The 24,159-nt window shown below is 37.8% G+C and overlaps 1 pseudogene; it reads right to left on the bottom strand.

Annotated features, from left to right (window-relative positions):
- Positions 1-1,331: 1,331 nt before the first annotated feature.
- LOC139114375 (TNF receptor-associated factor 2-like) lies at positions 1,332-17,278 on the bottom strand (annotated as a pseudogene).
- Between the last annotated feature and the right edge of the window lie 6,881 nt (positions 17,279-24,159).

The following is a 24,159-nucleotide window of genomic DNA, read 5'->3' on the forward strand; positions in this document are numbered from 1 at the left end:
CTACGACACATTGAAGTCCTGGTCCTTGTTCTTAAAGGCATACAGTCGTCGGAACTGCATTCAAAGGTCGTATGGGACCTATACGAAACACTGTATCCAAGGTACGATGATGATTGATGAAAGTTAAAACATGTCTGTCATAATCTACATCGTATAATTTAAATGTCGCAGCTATGGTGATGAGGTGCATCTAGATATCGTGCACAATACATCGTTTGTAAACAAGAAACTCGGACAGGCGCAGTTCCGACGACTGTTTCCCTTTCATCCAGTGTGTGTTCGCAAGTAATACTATCATCAGCGTTTATTGGATATTTATTTATGTGTCCCCTGAAAGGTAAGCTTCAATAAAAATGTTAATCTTCCTCAGGGCCCTCAATTAGAAATGCATATATATATATATATACAAAGTTAGAAAAATATGATAAATGACAATCCATAACAATACAGTGCAATGTAATAAAGCACAATTTAATACAAAAAACCCCAAAAACTGTGGAACGATCCAGTGCGTAAAAAAATAAACACACACCAAAAAACCCAAATCGATGGGAACACTAAAATTCAGAAAATTCAAATTTATTCCAAATAAGCTTTAGAAAATATAGGTTTTAAAACTCCCAAAGGAGTGACTCTAGATCTTGTATTCAAAGGGAAACAGTCGTCGGAACTACATAAAATGCCCCGACATAGCGCTTCCTACGTAGTGCATAAACAAAATTGACCCATAGACCCCGGAGCTCCAGGGTCTATGGTTGACCTGCCGCTTTGTTCTGCTTTGAGAATGATGCGCTGACCGGATCTCCCACAGCCAGCTCATATACATGTAAACATGTTGACACTTAGAGTGTGAATTGAGATTACTAAGCCTTGGTGATTTATTTTATCTCTTAATGTCAAATGTTGGTCCGGAATTGAATATACTTGGATTGCAACAACAACAATAGACATACATGTTGAACGCTTCACTACCAATATACTGTACTGGTTGTTCTGCATAAGTTTCTTAGCAGAACATCACCTTTTGAAACAGCAAAAAATAATGAAAACCGATTACATTTCGTAGAGCTTTAATGGCACTGTGACCCTCTTACACTTGTTGATCCCTTTTTTACAGCCTTTCAACACGATTTTATTTCGTAACGAGTCTGCGATGCCTGTTGTTGTATGTGTACAGGGATGTCTATGGTGACTAAATGGACATAGGATTTTATGGACAGGCTATTTCGAAATTCTGCAGACCTGATATCGTGTTTTACGGCGGTAAAAGAACATGAAGTACTAGTAGTTTACACAAATGTTAATGCTGAATGTATGAAAATACCACAAACAGCCGTGCCATTTCGATTTTATTAGATACCATGAACTTTAGAGCAAAATAAAAGCCACACAAACGGATTACCTAATCCGTTAAATTCAGAACATAAAAACACATTTCTGTATTTACTTATTAATATTGGTTTGCTCACGCTCAGTTAAGAGACTACAGGAAGGACAAAGTAATATTAGACTGAGAAATAAAGTGCAATAATCAAGAGTATAGCGAAAATGAAAAGAAAAATGAACACACTACTTTTTTTCAACACGTTAACACACTCGGCACAAAAATTACATGGTGAGAACAAACAGCAAAAGGAAAAGGCAAAGGAAATGATTGCAACACGATATAAATAACACACGTATGCAAAATAAACATAGGACAATAAATTGTCAAAATATGGAGACCAAGTCATTGTGATGCCATAGTTCCTGCCTGGTTGATAAATTTCTAAACCACTGACCGAAATCATGGTCAAGTGAAATTGGTCAAAGCATATCTGGAAAACTGAGAATATAGACCTAATATTGATGTGCATGTATGCTATTGATGCACAAAGTACGAATGGATCAGTTTAGCTAATTTGGTTTAGCACGTAGCAGATGTTGGTGTACGTTATAGAGTAGGTATGACAAATTCAGAAAAATGACCACTTGGCAGCCATATTTTTGTGTGTTTTTAACCTTTAACCAATGTGTAATAGCACCCCTTTTTATTGAATGCTCTTGCCAGCTGTACTATTTTAATCTGTATATGATGAGCCTGAAGGCAAATTTCTACATGTATTTGTCGACAATAAAGTAATTGAATATAAAAAATATAGAATAAAGTAATTGAATATAAAAAATATAGAATAAAGTAATTGAATTTAAAAATATAAAATTAAGTAATTGAATATAAAAAAATATAGAATATAGAATATAAAATATATATCTGTGTAATGGCATGAAACATAAAAAATAGGAACCAAATGGCCACCTGGCAGCTACATTGGATTGTACCAAGAAATAATTCTCTGTGCATATACATGAAAGTAACGCTGTGTTGTCAGTGTGCCAAGTTTGAAAGAAATCAAGCAAGGCATGTCTGAGTAATGGCTTTGAATATGGGCAAATGCAAACAGGATGGCCGCCTGGTAGCCATATTGGATCATATCTAAAAAACAAATTGATCTTCATATGTATGCCATTATGATGGTGTTTTGTCCTTGTGCCAAGTTTGAAAGACATTGACGTGGACATGTCTGAGATATCTGCTTGGACTAATGGATGCATGCTCGGTTGGAGAGAGGGAAGGAGCCCAATCTAGAAGTACCCACTACACTTTGTCAACAGCCTGGACTCCGTCCACCGGGACTTCCAACCGATGGTATGTTAAGCAAAAGGGCGGACACATGGTCTTGCGTTATGCATCACATGGATTTATGAAAACTTAAAGGGATTGAGATTAGTGTACAGATCCAGGAACATTCATCACCAAATTCAGAAAACTTCTCCTGCACATAGGATCCTATCATGAAATAATTTCATGCATATGTTGTCCTTGTGCCAAATTTAAAAGAAATCAGTCAAGGAATGTCTGAGTAACGGCTGTTGACATATAAAAAATCAGAACAAAATGGCCATGTGGCTGCCATATTGGATCAGATCACAAAATTATTTCACATGCATGTGTAAGTCATGGTATATTGTCCTTGTGTGAAGTTTGAATGATGTCAGCCGACGCATGTCAGCATTAAGGCTGTAGACATAAAAAAAATGGAAAACATAATGGTCAACTGGCTGCAATATTGGATAGTACCACAAAACCAATGGCCGTGCATAAGTATGCAATAGTGTTTTATCCCTGAATCAAGTTTAACAGAAATCAGTCAATCAGGACATGTCTGAGATATCTAAGTGGACGCACGCACGAATGCACGAACGAGACCCAATATATGTCCCTTCGGACGACAAACAGCAAGTACAAAGTACCCTTTAACAAATATACACAGAATGATGCCAGATTCGTGATAGTAATCCATGCAATGATGATGCGATGTATTTCAATTTCAAAATAGTCTTAAAAACGTCATGCAATTGATTAAACCCCTTGTAATGGGCGTTCTTTTTCCGTTCCATCTAGGGATATATATCTGGATTGGCATGATCAACATTGAGGAAATTTGCTATGTATTTATGAGACACACTGATATTACAATCATGAAAGTTGTTTTAGCAGTTTTAGATAAAGTAATCACTAATTTGCATATTTAACGAACTTTCGTATAGTGATATATACGGATTGACTGGATGAAAATTGACAAAACTTGCTCTGTACACTGAAGAAATAAAATGACCAAATGAAAGTATAGATTTTTTAGAACATCTAATTCCTAATTTGCATATTCAACGAACTTTCCTCATTAGAGATATATCTGGATTGGCTTCAAAGTTGACAAAAAGTGCTATGTACATTGAAGATACTACGATATAACAATATTGATGTCATTTAGCATTATCATTTTAGCTAATTACTAATTTGCGTATTTAATGAACTTTCTTAATTATATTTGGATTCACTTGACCAAAGTTGACGAACCTTGCTATGTATATTGTAGATACTATGGTATTATATTACCAAAAGTCGGTCTTGATTTTGTAAAAAATCTCATTACTACTTTGTATATTTAACGAACTTTTCTAATTAGGGATATATCTTGATTGACTTCATCAAAGTCGATGAAACCTGCTATGTACATTGAAGAAATATGATAAAATATTAATCAAAGTTGCTTAGCATTGTTACATCTGCAAGTTACTAATTTGCATGTTTAAGTAACTCTCCCTATAAGGGATATAAGACTGGAAGTATTCTAAAAAGTTTATGAAACTTACTATGTATATTGATGAAACAATTATGTTGTATAAGTGAAAGATATTTGCGCTTTTTAACACTTTTTATAACGAAGTTGCAACATGTGGTAAAAGACATACAGAAACACGTTAGCATTGTCAGTTCATATCAGACTGTCTATAGGGGCTGAACGTGAAATAATTTTCGCCACATGAAATATGTATGTATAGAGACGCTAATCACCTATTTATACTATATCCTGTTCTAACATCAACTAATGTATAGACCAATTATAACGGAATTTCTTCAAGCAATATCACTTGTATCGACAATCACTTTTAAAAAGGCTATGTCGTCCTTGACATACTTATGTCTTGGACTATCAAGTTGTGACAATGGCATGAACAAGGGACACCCACTCGCAATATTCATGTCTTGAACTGGCTGCTTAAAGGAGCTGGATGTTGGATCAGGTCGGAAGGCATCAATCACATGTTCCCTGTTGTTTTGATCGAGCCACATCAAAGTGACCTTTTGACGGAATGGCCATCTCAAGAGGGCGTCAAAGGGTCCCTTCATTATTGTAAAGAATACAGACACGTGATTACCCTTACCCATCCCATCCCCGTTGAGGTAAACTCGGGCGCACATTTTGTAGCCATGACGACTGGTATAGAAACATGGTGAATATAGCGAAGTACCCTTTCCAGACTGTGCGTCGCTGCGTTTCCTGGCAAAGCTTGTGATTTTCCAAACCAGCACGCCATCGTAAGAAGCCGTTTCTAAAGACTGGATCCTTAGATCCTGCTCTGCAAGTGCCACATCTTTCAGAGCAATGATTCTATCCTGAGCTATGATTTTACGTTCTAAGGATTGAAGAATCTCTCTGCCCTGTTTACCTTGACTCTCTAATCTTTTGAGAGTCTCATTGGCTTGCTCAGTAAGATTACTGAGTACGGCGACTATTCCTTCGTATGTTGACACTTTCGTATGAAGAGTCTGAAGTTGCTTGAGTATGGAATCTTGTGCTTTGTGTAGTTCGGCCATTCTCTTTTCGGCGTCATTTGGTAACTCGCAAGTCCTAAAGTCGCTGTTCATGCGCTCAAATTGTGTTTTAAAGTTCTCAGTTTTCGCCGCCAGGTCCTGAAGAGACTCTTCTTGTCTGTCGACGGATTCCTTCAGAGCAGTCACGTCATTATCCCCGTTGCCAGTTCTCTGCATTGATTCCCCAAGGGAAACCACTGCCTCACACATCAGTCCCATGTGATTGTCTACGGATTTTTTTTGTGTTCCGCCTCTTTATGAAGCTCAACCTGCAGTGATCATGCAAGAAACATGAATTATATGAGAGCTTCACTGCTGTATTGAATGACAAGTAACCGGGTTATTCCTAGGTGTTCGAAAATAATTTGGCACAAGAAATCCACGAGAAAAATATCGCAATACAAATATTTTTCAAAAGTGTATTGACTTCGAGATCTTATTTCCATGCCATACTAGTAGTGTTCTATGTGCAATGACAATCAGTTGAATCCTTGAACTTATTACAAGGAATCAGCAGAACTGATGATGATGATGATGATGATGATGATGATGATGATGATGATGAAGATAGTTGAACTGACGGAGAAAATTAAAGAAAAATATGCAGATGTTGATAACGGCAATTTGTGATACTGGATATCAACGCTGTTTATGATGATAAAAACGAACTGATGAACTGAAGAACTGATGATGACAACGCGTTCTTCGCAACATCACCAATTTATACATAAAGACACTATTTAATATAAATCTAGCCATGTTGATGTAGTATGAATACAATGTCGGTGCATTATGGGTGTTCTTTATCTGATCACTCATCGAATAAATATTTGGCAGAATATGGAAATAAGTTACAACATACCATTTCTTGGCATCCAATATCGCGAAAGCCACATCTAACCATTTTGCGAGTGCAGTCACCATTGTCGATATCTTGATGGTCTGCGAGCTGAGAAGAAAATGAAGAAAGATTCAGTGTGTACAATATTGACAAAAAGTATTCACATGGTGTATATTCTTGAAGCAGGGTCGGTGAGTGACAAACTCTGTAGGAACAATATACAGAACCATCAGGCTATATCTCGTTTATTGCGATTTCTCCCAGAATTTAATCTTTCCTGATTGTTGCGAGATGATATTCTTCAAATACCAAGGCCTACAAGGTCTCACAAAATCTCGCGCAGCAAGAAAATGACTCGTATTTATTTTCTTAATACAACAACACGGTGAGCAGATTTGTCGTTTGTGTTATATTACCATGACTTCATGTAACATATATTGGATTCATTTCAATTTCAATACTTTTAAATTCATCATGAATTCAATTGTAGTGCTTACCATTTGTCTCGGAATGTCTGTCCTCTGGCAAAATTGGCATATTATGGGATAGTGAAGACACACTGTATAATGTTCCTAAGAAAACAAAATGTAAGAATTTTTAAACACAGAATTGAGCCAATCAATCAGGTTTCATCAAGAGACCAAAAATGTTGTGTTATATGTCAATATTATAGTAAAATACAGTAGAATATGCGTGTATGGAAATAGAAATGTAAAGCCACTGTGACGAACTCTGTATTTCAAAGTTTGAATTCCGTTTTCACAGAAAAAGATGTGTCTATATGTTGTAAGTAAAAGCAACATTTATCGATCACGCGTGATAATAGCTTGGCATATGAAAATTGTAAACCAGGTCCCTACCTTCAAATCGTTGAAAATGATATTACATTGACAGAAATGGCATTGTACAGTTCTCATCTGACAATCTTCATTCAAATGTTTTTTCAGATTTTGACGTTGGAAGGTTGACCTACATCTGATGTCGGGACAGTCGATGACTCCAAAAGGGCAATTTGTATGATGACCCTGAAAAAATTAATATGGAGAAAACCAAGAGTCTCTTAAAATAAAATTAATCGTTTACTATTTAGAGCAACATTCGCAATATGCCTACTAATACAGTAAAACAACGTGACAATCAACATCTTCAGTTCAGGTTTTCGAATTCTTAAAACAAATCTCATTTTCAATTTAGCCCTGGCGTGGCAGTACCTTTAAGACATTATTTAACAGGTTTCAAAAACGTATTTCATGGATTAGCTTTTTGAAAAGGTAACCCTTTCTCGTGTTTTCACGGAACTTGAATGGTGAACAAAAACACTCCTTTACCGTGATTTGGGTACCATTTCCCAGAGAGTGCCACCAACAGGCTTTCTTCGTTAGCATTTGTCAATGTCAGAGAGTTGCATTTCGTGTTCTTTTTCTCTATGTCCGACTACTTTCCCAAAGACACCTACCCCGATCTTCCATGATACAAATGTAACCGGAGAATGCTATTTTGTGCTTACGTTATCATATTCTTTGTACAAACCGGTCCACTCACAACCGGAATTGAAACATTTCACCGGAAGGAGGTGCAGTTCCCTGAGAATGGCTCTGTCGGGATATATCTGTTAATTAATATGGACAGTCAAAGAATTATGAAGTGGGTAGTATTCTTGCATGGGTCAGAGTGTTAAAATTAGAAAATTTTCAGAGATATTTCATCATCAATCATTGGTTCACGCGATGGAATATAATGGAATAGACAGTTGATAGACGTTTGTGACGTTGGTTTGTTGAGTTTGCTTTAGTAACGACGTAATGTTTAGACATAGTGTAAAGTACCAGAAACTCCCTCGTGCTTCAGTCATTTAAGAATCCATAACTTACAGCACTCGCTAAAATTGTATGCGATATACTCATGACTATTCCAAGAAAAGAAGCTCCAGGGGGCAATGTCAACAGTCTTGGAATATTGTCATAATCACATCAAATGTCGCACACTGTTATTTACATGTACAGTTAAACAATTGCTGTGTTCTAACCATATGAAACTATGTAGATGAATATACCAAATAGAGTTTGTTCCAAGGTACACAGAAAAGGTAACTGTAAATGTAGGGTCCCTCTCAAAAATATGTTCAAGTCATGCTGACGTAGATTTTATCAAAACGAAATTAAACAAGCATGAAACTAACTTCGTCGCTTTTTAGTATCGAGTCTTTCCTTTCTTCCTCCAGGCATGGTTTACAGACAACTTTACTTGATTCACCGGTTCTGTAAGCAAGAAAACAGTATCACATATGATACTCGTCTACGAACATTATGTATGTATGTATGTAGGTAGGTAGGGAGGGAGGGAGGGAGGGACGGGTGGATGGATGGGTGGATGGATTGATGGATGGATGAATGTAGTATATATATGTAGGGTATGTACATGTAAGTATGTATATATTATGTGACAGTGTTCTTTTTTTCTCCTCGCGTACGGCATACGCATCAGTCTGCTAAAATTGCGTAATGGCTGGATTTGAGTGCGTAATTTCATTTCCGCACTCGATTGATGAAAACAGTGACGGCAAAATACAATGTGCCGTTCAATAAACCTACACTACATATTCGGATTGAACGATGTAAGGTATTTTAATGGAGACAGTTTAACGAACAACTTGAACAACCCGGCTGTGTTTCAAACATGCTGAAACGTAACAGCGAAGGTATACATGTGACCGTCAAAACACATCGGGCAACCCAAAGTTAGAGTTATTGCAGTTAATCTAGTCTTGATATCCCTTTTGACAACGGATTTCTGTACATCAGCCGAACCACGGGTAAATGCATTCCACTTTCCATTTTTTTCACATAATTGGCAGTACAGAAGTGTCTTGTTGTTGATTACATCAAAACGTAACCATGGATATTCAGGCTTCCTCTGCTCTTGGTAGCCTGCGTGTGGTTGTGGACGGGATTTTTTGGTAAATCGATGCATCTTCATCACGGCTCATGGCTTCACTGTGGTGCTGATCCCCTGTTGTTGTATTGGCGACAACCATCTTCGCTTGCCAAGACCTGCTGTTCGGGCAGCTGGATGCTTCCCGAAATGAGGTGGAAGACTCCTGTCTGGCTAACGAGCCGTGCGAGCGGATGATGGGCGACAACAGGACAATACATTGTGGACTCCGACATGGGTTCAATTTCACTGCGCTTCTACTTGTTCTCCATGTTGGGTTGCCCGGTAGTGTCTTTCGATTGACCGTCTGAATTATTTTTTTCACGGACTCATGGAGCAAAGTTGAAAGAAAATAGAGTTGTTTGCTTCGACGCCATGCTGCATGTGTGCTTTGATCAAATTTGGGGACAGTGAGACGCGATGAGAGTGCACAGTTGGCATTTAATTTGTTGCAACATTTCTGAATGCTTCACAAACTCTACGTATTCTGTCAATCACTCACTTTGTGTTATAAGTTTCAGAAATTATCGCTGGCCTGATAATTAGCAACGTAATTCATAGGCACAGCTGACATGATAACGCGCCTTTGAACTACGATGCAGATTTTTCAGATCACCCCCAGAGAATCCTAAACTTTCCACATAAAATGAGTGATTGACAGAAATGTTGCAACAAACTTAATGTCAAACGGGCACTCATCTCGTCTGGTTGTCGCCTAAGCCCAGTCGCGGGGAGTGCTTTCGGAAACATTTTAACTGTGTTCCTTTGCGTATAGAAAACGCATAACAATGAAAAAAATGCGTAGAAAGTCAATTTCAATGCGTAAATACGCACGTTGTTTGCGTAAACGCGAACTCTGACTGTGATGTATCTAAAACTGCATTGAATAACTTAGCTAAAGGTTTACACAGAAAGGATGAATTAAGTTTTGTCAATTCTATGCTAAACCCATCAACACCTGCTGCTTTTTTACTTTTACTTATAAATTTCTAATTGCTGTCGATACTTTTGAGTGGTCATTGTTTTATCCAGTAGTCGATTTCTTTGACTATTATTTTGTCCAAAAATTAACCCGTCAATTATTTGTTCTTGAAAATCATTAAAGTTATCATTTTCAGTTGAGTAAGATAGGCTTTGTAAAATTTAATCAATATGATGACATATAGATATAATCTTCGGACTTTTACTTTTCTCACTATTTATAAGTACTTATAATCATTTCTCACATATGCATCTCATGAGGATTATGAGCATGTAGGCTGTTAAGTCTGCTTAAGTTGCAATTTCAACTTTTGCAAGTTTTTAAAATGCCCTTTTCTCTACGGAGCTTTATTTAATTAAGCTTTATTTAATTAAACTTTTATTTAATTAAGCTGTTGCCATTAGGACCATTTTGCTGTAATACAACTTTTGTCGAACCATCTTGGTTTCTTTCTCTTTTGATTTCTCTTTCTATGTATTTGCTTATTGAAAATTCCATTTCTTACTTTTTCTATTGGTAAGATGTCCTTAAAATTCTTTGTCGCCGAATTATTTTCAGATTTGTGATTACAATTGCAGTATTCAAGAAAATATCGAAGTCTTTTATCAGTTCATCTGAAGCTAGCCTATGCAATACTTAAAAGCACAATTTGTCCAATTTCCATGTTTGGCATAGTCATACATTCACTGTATCTTCATCATGACTGGGATTAAAATTTTTAGTTAGAGGATAGTTGAAATTTGACAGTGATCTGAGAAAATTATGAAATTGTGTATTAAAATACAAGGTAATCCACTATTTCTGTTGTAGCAAAGCCGTAATCCACTACACTGTTTTAATTCCAGTAGTAACATGTAAATATTCCGCAAATATCTAAAAGTAACCTGCCATTCGTAATTTCTGCATCGCAGTTTTTCTATATATCAATGAGGTTTCTGCCACATTTATTTTCAATCTTATCCACATTGCAGCGATTTATCAAGGGGTTATCATGGTGGCGGCCCTCGACCTGTAATTTCTGTCCAGTTCCTTATACCAAGATATCAGGGGCATTGGAAGATTTTAGACAAATGTGGTCTCATGAAAGTAAAACTCACACCACACATGCCCGAGTTTCGAAGCTTATGTGAAAGTGGCTCTTCTGTCAATTTTACATCGACAATATAATTAAAATGAATGTAATTTTTTCTCATTATTTGAAGTTTCTACCCAGTTTCGATTTCGTACTCCAGATGTTCCCCTCTGAACACTGTCGCAGAGGTTTTTAGTAAGTACGAAACATGTTGTAGAGGGCGTAATCTCCATGATCAATGGGGACTGCTGTTGTAGTTCTAACCTATGGACGGATCACGCTGTGGGCAGATCACGTTTTTAGGCCCGTTAGTAGCATTAGTTCGTTATAGCTCTGCTTGTTCAGGTTGTTACTGGTCCTTACTAGATTTACAACCATGATGCCCTCGTGAGACGTTAAACTGAACTGTCAATCATTCACATGACTGCCATGCCATGTCAGGCGACGGTATTTACCATCCTGTATCTTCCTCAAGGCACGCAAGGTTACATGTACGTAAACAAGGCTGTAAATTGCACTACAAAGCTACTTCCGCTATCTGTGAAGGTCAAATGATTTAGTAAGGAAATCATATAAGCTGAATGTTGTTTTCGCACTTTGTGTAATGGACGACAGGGAGCATTCACGCAGTGGTACGGTTTGAAAACCGTGATGACCGTCAAACATTTTCTTGATTGCTCAGGGAAGCAACAAGTGCCGCCGATAAGATTCCTCTTTGTTCAGAGTCTGGCTGTCAGACGTCACTAGTTTGTGGCCTTGCTGCTTTGGGAGAGTTGAGTGACACAAATGTTGTTGAAAACAGATTGACTCACTGTCTAAAATGGTTTCCTGCATAAAAGAAACATTGACCTTACATCCTGAGTTTAAAACGGATGTAACGATACAGCGTAAACAGTTCACTATCATAGCAAGTCATCGCTGAAGACACATACAATTTGATGCAGTGCTCCTAGACTTTCACCCTAAAAAATTATTGATGTAAATTAGCAATTAATTTAAACAATATCGCCTAGTGACATTGAATTGTATTACCGCACTGTGAGAGCAATATCTGTACCAAGTTTCATCGAATTTGATGCAGGAGTTCAAAGAAGAAGATTTATGATAACTGGATAGTCAAGTAATGTCGGTTTAATCTACAAATGTAAGCTCATCTGCTTTTCTTTTTAAGTTATACACTTGTTTTTATGAGTAATTTGTAATACTGCAACATTCAGGTATAGAACACCTAACACTTAAAGAAATTTAACAATATGAAGATACAATGCTCCCAAATTAGTTCTAATCGTGTTTAATTAGGAAAGTTTATTAAATATGTAAATTAGCAATTACTTATTATGATATCGCTACATGTCTTTGTACACTATTAGGGGTGAACCATTTGATTTTTTTTTGGGGGGGGTATGGAGGAAATGGGTATGGGAGCAAATTTTTTTTTCCTGTCACAGTGACAGCAATTTTTTTTTCTACTGTCAGAGCTGATGACAGAACTAATGTTTTTAAATCGTTCAATTCCACCACCATCAACCTCGATAATGTCAATACTGAATTTAATAAAATCACTATTTGGTGTAACGCTAACAAACTCACTATTAACGTCAACAAAACTAATTTCATGATTATTAAAACACCTCAAAGAAAAATTGACTTAGAAGGCAATATATTGTTATCAAATCATATGATCGAGGAAGTCACATCGGCAAGCTATCTTGGTATTTCCATTGACCCATCACTTAATTGGAATTCACACGTGAAAAATGTTATTTTAAAAATCAGCCCCAAAATTGGTGTCCTTTCTCGTATCAGACATTTTGTACCAAAGTCAATTCTTATCATGATCTATAACACCTTCATCTTACCACATCTAACATATTGCCTAGAAATCTGGGGTAACACTTACACTACATTATTAAATCCCATTCTCCTCCTACAGAAAAAAGCTGTTCGTCTTATTACATTTTCTGATTTCACAGCACACTCCGAACCTTTATTTCGTCAACTAAATATTTTACCTCTTCCGAAACTCAGTAAATATTCTTCCTGTCTATTTACCTTTGATTCATTAAATAATAATTTCCAGACTAATATTTCTAACTATTTTGAAGTCCCTACCCATACTTATTCTACACGTTCATCTGATAGTGGCAATCTCCGAATACCGAATGCCAGACTTACTATTACTCAACACAACATTGTCTTTGCTGCAGTCAAACACTGGAATTCACTGCCGTATCATCTTAAGCAAATAAAATCTAGACGTAAATTTCAAAGAGATTTAAAATCATATTTATCAAGCTTGTGAAAACTTTTCTGTGTACTCCTTTTAGTTTTTTTTCTCTCCTCAACAGTGTGTGACTGACTATTTTGTAAATTTTATTACTGTTATAATTTTGGGCCGTGGACTCGATTAGTCCTATGGGACTACTTCCACGGTCCAAACCAGATATATTTCAGTATTTTTCGAATTGTAAGTTTGTAATACTTTTGTTTATGTTCAACATTGTATTTATATCTGGTTGAATAAAAGATTCATTCAAGCTGCATCAATTTTTTTTTTCAAATGGAGTACCAATGCAATTTTTTTTCCTTTGTCATCAAGTTTGTGATGCGTTGTATAAGGGAGCCGTCATTATTTACGGCCTGAAACTCAGAAATTTCGAGTGACACCCCATGATGAATTTGAGTAACTCCCCTCTCTAACTCTGGAATTTTGACTGATCCCCCCCCACTTAGAAAAGTTAAATACAAATACATGTATTTGTAACATTTACAAAATACAGCAACAGTAAAGACCTTTGAAATCCTGATGTACTCTGCTAGACTATCATCAGTTATCTCATGATGGTTCAAAAAAGGTGAACCCATCAAAATGAAATTGTAAGTCACAATAAAATAAAGATATAAAAGCTCACGCAGTATTTAACCATATAGTACATGTTTAATTTGGATGGGTTTTTATGACAGGGTTTTCACTAGGATATCTGACCGGGCAGAATTTGAAAGTACAGGGGGAGAACACGCGAGAGGCTTAGGGGGAAAGTGTCACAGGGGCTTTCCCCTATCTTGCATGGATGTGTGCAATGGTGCAGTCTGGTGCAATCTGAGAGGTGTTTTTTTAATTTTTTTACTAAGTGAAAATGTTAGAACACCCCAAGGGGGAGAGCACGAGAGGGGGTTTTTGGGAAATTGATGTGTTTAATGGTGCAATCTGAGAGGAGTTTCAGGTTATTTTGCACTCGGTAAAACTGTTTAAAAATGACACTGCAATATTTTTTTACATTTTATGCATGATCAGTGTTTGTGTCACAATATTCAACAACCAAACAATGACAATACAATTTGTGAAAAACAGTTCTGTTTGCCAGAGACCGAAGATAAATAAATATACAGGAACGGAAAATCTGTGACCTTCTTGTGTCATTTCTCCAGCTGCCAGCTTCTAATGAAAAGCATGAATATGGTATGTTTAACTGTCAAAATGGTCATTGAACTGAGGTAAATGAAAACATGTTTCTGTGATAATAAAGGATGAATTCACAACAGTTCAGTTTTGTCCTAGATCCTTTGAAAATTTTGAGAAATTGATGTGCGCCACGGTGCAGTGTAGTGCAATCCGATAGGTATTTTAAATTTGTCTTTTACCAGTAAAACTGTTAGAAGACCCAAGGGGGAGAGCACGAGAGGGGGTGCCCCCTCTCGCATTTAAAATTTTGAGAAATGGATGTATGCAATGGTGCAATCTGAGATGTGTTTCAATTTATTTCGTCAAAAAAAATTGAGTAACCCCGCCCCCCCCTTTTCCTCTTCACATTTTGAGTAACGCCCCCTGAAGTTTTCAATTTTTTTAGTGACCCCCTCCCGTGTATTTCATTATATTTGTTGTTCCTCAATTTTTCATTGTCAACTTGTACATCTTCCTAATATATTTATATTGAGAGAATAATATATTGATTTTAACACTAGTTTATTGATTCCTGTCTTGTGTTTTAAAATTTTCACAATTTACAGAAGTCAAAAAGTCCCCTTTAGATAGTGCCTATGCCATTGAGATATTGCAACAGAAATCCTGAAATATGATTTCTTGGGTCAGTAAAGGGAAGGAAAACATTGAGTGTACTGAGGTGTAAAGTAGACCTATGTAGTGCATGCTTATATCATAAGTGCTGGGAAAAAAACATAAGAATTTCTTGTGGTAAAAACATTTGCGCCGCCTATGGCGGTGCGCCGGTAAAGAATACATGAGAATAGGGTTTCCAAATTTTGCTAAGTTCTGGTGCATTTTGACAATTTTTTTTTTCACTTCTGTCTGTTATGACAATTCTTTTTTTCTCAGGCCATGACAGGATCATTTTTTTTCTTCTATCTCACCTGGCGACAAATTTATTTTTCTCAAAATCCTCCATACCCCCCCAGAAATCAAATGGTGGTCCCCTTATAGGATTGTGTGCTAAAAATTATACCAAGTTTCATTAAATTTGTTGCAGTATTTCAAGACATCACCCTTATTACACAAATTCATCGAATATGCAAATTAGAAATTAATTGACACAATACTGACATATATCATTGTGTGTTATTAAAACTCCATGTGATCAACATCTGTACAAAGTTTCATTCAGCAGTTGCTCAAGAAACAGCCCCTTTTTACAAAACACTAATTATCCAAAATAAAACTAATTATGCATGTCACACCTAAATATATGGACATGCATATGTATGTAATAGTGTATTATCCTTGTACAAAGTTTGAAAGGAATTGTCTGGGGATGTCTGAGATATTTGCGTTAATGGACGCACGGACACGACCAAACCTACAAGTCACCCGGATGTTGTCTGTGGGGACTAAGTAGTCTTGAATACAGAATAACATTTTATGGTATAGCCATAGGTCATTCTTTATCATCATTTTGATGGATATATTCACATGTGTATGCTTATGACGCCTGGTATTCTTTGCAACATATACCAAAAGAGAACTACTCTGATGTTATCTTTAATTTAAGTTTAATAGGCGAAAATATAAAGTACTGGTCTCGAATTTTTCTGGCAAAGCATTCTCGATTTGTTGAAAAATGCGGAATAATTTATGGAGACAAATGCTATATAAATATAACACCGGAACCAATTATTATTATTATTATTATTATTATTATTATTATTATTATTATTATTATTATGTAGACTCGATAGACGTTTGAGCAATTCCTCTTCTAACGCAGTGTCGAATAATATATTGTTAGCAAAATGAGCATAGTTGTATAACGAATATACTTTTTGAATGGAACCAGATAATGTTAAAACATAAAGACCAAAATCGCTGAAGAGTGTAATATACAACCTGTGTTCCGTAAAAGTTTTGAAGGTCTGACCAAATTAACTTTTGTACTTTACATTACTCTACGTTTTGGACTAGTGTAGCGACACATTTTACACATTGGTCTGACAACTGCATCGTGGGCCGGGGGTGATTTCATTTGGTAATTATCGAGAAGACGGTCTTTTACTGAAAATAGAAACATGTTTCAGCTTATGTCGTTGTGGCACTGTTGTATTCGAATCATGCTAGGCACGACTTGCTTTACAAACAAAGGCAAAGGATTCATTGTCGCTTAGAAATTTCATCGCTGACAAAGTTTCTCTAAAGAAAATGATAGAAACAGTGGTATGTGCGGATTTGAAGAAAAATTCCATATCAGAATCGAAGAAAGCAGACTGAGGAGTTCCTAGGCATCAATTTATTTCATCTGGCTTCAGTGTAAAGAGGTATCTCTAAGGTAGCATGCATCTAGCGACATCACTAATTATTTGAAACAGCAGGCAAAGTAGACAACAGTAAAATGGCAGTTTAAGAATATAGTTAAAAGACAATTTACCTAGGATTATTTCTGGTCAACTGTTGAAAGCAGTACCTACAGTATCGATGGCCACATTTGGTTTGGACGGGATCGCGGAGTATACCAACACACTCTCTGCAAATATACTTCTCATCGGTGTCATCAGGCTGAAGAACGCTCAGCGGATATCCCTTGAATGAAGCCGTCGCCTGTACTCTAGAGTTCAAACTTGTCATGTCTCATTTATATGAATATACTGTTTAAGAATTTGCAGCGATACAGTACCTTTTCCAACACAAAAATAAAGCCGGACTTCATATGCGTTGACGAAGTGAACGTTTTCATGCACTTTCTTGGTTGGCGTCGACGACGTAAGAAGTTAACAATCACCTTGATAAGTTGCTTTGTAGGAGTAGCGGTTATATTTTGAAACGTTCAACGTCTGACATTTGAATAATGCATCCTTTGAAAGCATGTTAATGTTTACAAACTTTGACCCTAAAGAGGTCACCCACTCAACGGTTGTTGACAAAAAGGGTCATCTGTGGGGCAATGTCAGTATGGCCGTCATTGGAAAAGAGCACAGCGGTGTAGAGCAAAGTGATTGAATGAAGTCAGGTTTCGTTTGCCAAACAAAATAGCTTTTAACGAAGTTGAATACAGAACTCATCGTCTTACTCTGATATTGCAAAAGTAACCCTTGCAAGGTAACTATATCGGCCTACTACTACCAACTGACAAAGGAAAATGGCTGATATGGAGTACTTTACTTCATTAACCTGTAGACTATGCTAAGAAGGTAGTTACCGACCCGAACTATGGAATTAGCATCCAGAACATAAGAACTCGTAGGGGCCTACTCGTTATTTCAAAAATGCTTTCAGAGAACAGCGCCAGAGGCTAAAAGTGTAGCTGTGCAAATAACTTCTACGTTTGCTGATTGGTCTTTTAAAATTCCTAGCTTGTTCCTATACCGGTATCTATTGTCCCAACCTGCACGATATATTTCGTATAATGGGTACGGAGATGTTACAAGTGATCGATGTGATCAGTGTTCGTAATGAACCAAAACTATTACATTCGTTATTCCTCTATTTTAACGACCGATTTGTCTCGAAACTGTCTTTTCTGTGAACTCATCTTGGGACATTTCCTCTGATAGGAAACCGTTTACAGTGAGAAACATTAGACCTTTCAAATTTCAATTCACACACAGACAACTTTATTATCTCCTGTTGAGAAATTAACATGTGCTTCTCAACACCAAACACACAATACAACACACGAATTATAAAACATATATCATAACCTAATGCATGAAACAGAGAAAGTTATAATAATCAGTAAGAATGATTGGTTATTACTCTAATTTGACTTGTTTAAAATTGAAATGGAATTCGGAATAAAACTCAGCTTCGTTCTCACAGCTCTGCGCTTTTGAACCTGTAAACGACGGCGTAATGGTTGAGACTCATAAAATCTACTTAATACGTGATCAGGAATATAATCCTGAGCTGTTAGTAAATGAACATTGCAACTGTTATGTCTCAGTGTAGTCTGTTTAGGGAGCGTTCAGTTTTTACGGCCTGGGGGGGGGGGGCCGGCAAAATCTTGTCGCCGGTGTTCAAAAAAATATAGACCCCCCCTGCATTTTTTGTGAAAAAATGATGACCCCCCCTTTGTCAGACGAAAAAAATTGATGACCCCCCCCTCCCCGAAAAATAACCAAAACCCATATGTCAAATTTACCCGCATGGTTTGGATTTGAACTCCGGTACGCGGCGCACTTTATTCGTGTAGCAGAGATGCCAGTGCACAAACTTCTCAGCCACATCCATTGAAACGTCTGTTAATTGGGACGACTGCAAGGCAATTTTAACTTCATTTCCATAGACAACTCATGTCCATGGACATTGTATAAAGTAAACTTTATTGGAGTGGTTCGCCAAAGGCAGCCCTCCGGTTAAGAGGGTCATGGGCCATTACGTAAAGTCAACTTTATTGTAGTGGGCCACCAAAGGTGGCACACCGGTAAAGAGGGTCGATCATGGCTATTGCATAAAGTAGACTTTACTGAACAGGGCCGCTGAAGGCGCGCGGCCATTACCATTGTTCAGTGCGTGATCCCAGGGGTACCTCAAAATGTTTCTAATACAAGCCGCGGCTTCAATTGGGAATTTTATGGTAAGATTGCCGTGGGGTATTACATAAAGTAAATTTATTGTAGTGGGCCGCCGCAGGCGGCCCGCCGGTAAAGAGGGTCGATCATGGCCATTGCATGAAGTAAACCTAATTGGAGTGGGCCGCCAAAGGCGTCTGCCCGTTAAGAGGGTCATGGGTAATACATAATGTATATTTATTGTAGTGGGCCGCCGAAGGCGGCCCGCCGGTAAAGAGGTTGATTATGGCCATGGCATAAAGTGAACTTTATTGTTGGTATTATGTTTTTGAAAATGTAGTGCCCCCCCCTTTCCTACCAGTGAAAAAGCAATGACCCCCCTTTGCGGATTCCAAAATTACGATGACCCCCCCCCCTGGATTTTGCCGGCCCCCCCCGGCCGTAAAAACTGAACGGTACCTTAAGGTGTCACCCACGGCAGAGAGGTACTTCGGGATCTTGGACAGAATAGAGACTCACAAAGTAGTTGAAGATAAATCGATGGTGATTTATTGCTGAAATGTAAAGTTACACATCAGAGATGCCCAGCCAAAGATGGTCTATGTTAATCTTCTTTTTAAAAGAATCATTGCATTGTATGAAAATTGATCAGGATAATTCTCCAATCAGTAATGAATTAATAATCCTTAATTGGTAAAAAGTAATTCCCTCATTGGAAAATACGCTATTTAATTTTCTCTCATTCGAAGCATCGAATAATATGGAATAAAATAAATTGGATTTCTCATACAATAGTTAAATACGCAATAACTATGTCATACCTTCCTTGTGTACTTTTCCCTGTGTCTTGAGGTTGGAATAAGGTGTCAATGACGCAAACTCACTGTTTTATACTCTATGAAATTAAGTGTCAATGACGCCAATACAATCAATGTCCCTAACGACGAAATCACCGAGATAAAGGTAAATTCTCGTGTCATTGGCTTGTGGGCCTGCATGCTTTTTACGTACTTTGGGATTACAAAATAATATTCAAGGCATAGGAAAATTTACCTATTTAGTCTGCAACAAGGCATTTTTTGAACAGCATATGCAATCGGCTCATTTCGAGAGGTTTTCATAATTTGAACCTAACTTGAAATCATTCTGGATAGAAATGTAAGCTTAATCTTTCCAATGACTATCCCCGGCCCCGCCATTCATTGTAGAAAAAACTCCTAGTAAACAGAATTTTACAATCCATTACGATGTTATGCTTCAGATGCATGAACATCAATATATCATAAAATCCTTTTGTTATATGCATGGCTTTGGTAGGTCCCTTTAAAAATATCCAGGTCCGAGTCTTACTGTTTGTTTTTGGTTTTTGAAACGTCATTTACGATCAACTACGCTCCGTGCCTATAGTTTAGGGATAGAGCTTCCTGAGCAGTGTTCATAAACAAAAGTTAACCCACTTTGTCACGGTAAAGCTTTACTCTGCTTTGCACCCAATTTATATATCATGTTGACACGAAGGATAAAACTTTGTGTTTACTAATAAGCTTTGGTGATTTATGTTATATAGTGAGACTTGAGTGGACACCGTGGGTCATCAGTATGTATTAGGGAGATGGTGCAGTGGCAAAGAATGTGAAATTTTCAGAAGAGTTACTTTCAGAATGTGCTTAGGAATACAATTCAGAATAACATTCAGACACTCACTATGTGAGATAATATTCTGTATATTCCAGAAGAGTCCTTCAGAATGTGCTTTGGAATACAATTCAGAATAATATTCAGACACTCACTATGTGATATAATATTCTGTATAGAAGTAACAAGTCATTGACATTGACATAGTCCCCACTTGTAATAGGAGTATTAGTCTTGATGGGGCAGGGAAATGAGGTCATTAAGAAGTATCACTGGAGTGTATATGTTCAGATCTATGGACACATAGGTCGATGTCATTGTTCCCATTTTGAAACAAGAGGCATGTCTAAGTTATGGTTCTAAATCGGGAAAAAAGATCAGACCTCTAGCTGTATTGGCCAGCCAAGAAATACAAATGTGCATAATAAATGAGGTACAAGATGTGACATCTTAAAGGTCTGGTGAAATGCCCATGTTGCAAAATCACAAAAATACAGTTGATGGTCTATAAAACAGTTGCATTCATTTCTTTTTTCGTTTAGCGCGCGTGATTATGAAATATGGCAAAGAAAAATGCAATGTGGGCGTGTCCCCCGAGCCTCTCCAGTCGACTTTTTTCGGCTTTCCGAAGTTTGCCCGACGTCGTATCTCATAACGGGAATTAAAGTATTTCACACCTCCGTAAGCTCCCCATGGGGGTAACTTCTAGGGTTTCCGCTTACATGATCAGGACAGTGTCCTCCTTCACTTTGAACATGAACGGCTCAACTGTAAACTTTTTCAAGTTCCCGTCAAGTGTGGAGTGTTCGAACCATAATGTGCTTGTCTCGGCTGGTTCGTACGATCGGCCACGGTCCCTCGGCTGAGCCTGCCTCGCTACTCGCCACACAGAAGGTTGGGACCGCAATGCAAGTCAACTGCTGAACACCAACACTGAACGTTGTGACTGCCATTAAAATGCACTAGTCTACAACACGGAACGTCGTGACCGCAATGCAAATCGACAGTAAAAAACGTAAATGGGACCGTGATTAAAATGCACTACAACTACGACACGGAAGGTTGGAACCACGATGCAAATCAGCTGCATGAACAGCAACACTGAACGTTGAGACTAGCGAGCGTTCCTATGCCCGCTGTACACAGGACAAAATGACGTCAAATTTATCACAAGGGCTCGATTGCGTGTGTGTAAGTTTCAATTCTCGCGAGAGCCATTTATGCATGCTGTACACTAGACTAGATGACGTCAAATCTCTCGCGAGACTTGGCTCGATTGCAAATACGTACGACGCGACGGAAAGAACGCAATAATACGGAAGTAGACATAGTTTTTGCGAATCGCCGAGAGAGAAGCGCAGATTAAACAAAAGACTAAAAAACCCACGTTTTTTCTTTATTTACCATATTTTTTAAACAAAAATCAGTTTCGCCACTGTGGCGAATTAGGATCGATTTTTTTTCGCCACTTCGGATTTCGATTCGCATTGGCGAACGTGGCGAATGGGCAGCGCGAAGCCTGTTTTGTTAGCGGATACCGGGCAGAGATAAGGCGGCGTTGGACCGCTATTCGATGTAAATGAACACACCTGTGACGTCACAGACGGCCAACCTTGACTCCCACTGAGGGCGTGACCTGAGTGTCGCAAAATGACCCCATGAAAGCCGCGCATAGAAATATCAAAAAAATTAACACTTGCGCGTACTTTTAGGTTGCAATTTTGTTGCGAGTGTAATAGTATTGACCTCCTGGAAGATATTCTGTCACACGACCGGGACCATTTCACCAGACCTTTAAGGTCTACTATCCTATCAAAATTGAAGCGCAAAGAACTTGTGGTTACTGAGTTATGCATATATATGCATATTCAAGGTCAAAGGTCATCAAGGTCACGTGACATTTAGAAAAAAAAACCCATTGTATTGCTAATTAATCCATATATGCCAAAATTCAGACCTCTAGCTCTATTGGCTTGCCCACAATTATATATGGGCATAATTAACGAGGTAAAGCATGTGTTGTCATAAGGTCTCCCATCCTACAAAATATAAAGGACATAGCACTTGTGGTTACTTATTTATTGACATAATCGTGTATTTTACGTAAAAGGTTATCGAGGTCACATGACATTTTGTCAAAAAATTCTATCCTATAGTCTGCCCCTTATACTAAAAATCATACATTTACCTCTATTGGCTTGCTCAAAATTAGATATGCACATAATTAATGAGGTACAATATGTGGCGTCATAAGGTGTCCCATCATACCAATATGTGGTTACTGAGTTTGGACAAATATGTATATTTGAGGTCAAAGGTCACCAAGGTCACATGACATTTTGTCAAAAAAATTGTATAGCTAAGTTATCCATATATACCAAAATCAGACCTTTAGCTCTATTGGCTTGCTCAAAATAGATATGCACATAATTAATGAGGTATAATATGTGGTATCATAGGGTGTCCCATCATACCATATATGAAAGGTTTAGCACTTGTGGTTACCGAGTTATGGACAAATATGTATATTTGAGGTCAAAGGTCACGTGACATTTTGTCAAAGCATCTGAGATATCTGTGTGAACGGATGGACTCACATGGATGGACTGACGGACTGACATGACCCAATCTATGAGCCCCCTGGACTTTATCTGTGGGGACTAAAAACTGTGTCACTGCATCCTTTTTGCAATATGAATACGATGAGAAACTAAATATTTATTTTTCTTGGCCTTATACATGGGAGTCTATGGACTGCCTTATACATGGGAGTCTATGGACTGCCTTATACATGGGAGTCTATGGACTGCCTTATACATGGGAGTCTATGGACTGCCTTATACATGGGAGTCTATGGACTGCCTTATACATGGGAGTCTATGGACTGCCTTATACATGGGAGTCTATGGACTGCCTAAACATGGGAGTCTATGGATTGCCTTATACATGGGAGTCTATGGATTCCTTATACATGTGAGTCTATGGACTTCCTTATACATGGGAGTCTATGGACTGCCTTATACATGGGAGTCTATGGACTGCCTTAAACATGGGAGTCTATGGATTGCCTTAAACATGGGAGTCTATGGATTGCCTTATACATGGGAGTCTATGGATTGCCTTATACATGGGAGTCTATGGATTGCCTTATACAGGGGAGTCTATGGAGGCGAAAACTAAAAAGTCCTCTAACACGGCCAAATTTGATCACATTGTGAAACAAATCAACGTGCATCTGTATGAGGTAGAGTACTATCCTTTTACCAAGTTTGAACGAAATCGCTCCAGGCGTCTCTGAGATATCTGCGTGAACGAAAAAAGTCATAAAATATGCAAATGAGCAATTAATTAATAAGCCACACCCACCAAAATCTAATCAGATCTAAGTCTCATCATGATAATACCAAATACCAAATTGCATGACATTGGACCAAAGGGTTCTTAAGTTATGAGTGGAACAAAATCTGTCTACGGACGGACGGACGGACGGACAGACGGACAGACGGACGGACAGACGGACACACACACAGACATTGTGGCGACATAGG

This window comes from Ptychodera flava, chromosome 16 (assembly GCF_041260155.1).
Source record: "Ptychodera flava strain L36383 chromosome 16, AS_Pfla_20210202, whole genome shotgun sequence".
In the NCBI taxonomy this organism is placed as follows: Eukaryota; Metazoa; Hemichordata; class Enteropneusta; family Ptychoderidae; genus Ptychodera; species Ptychodera flava.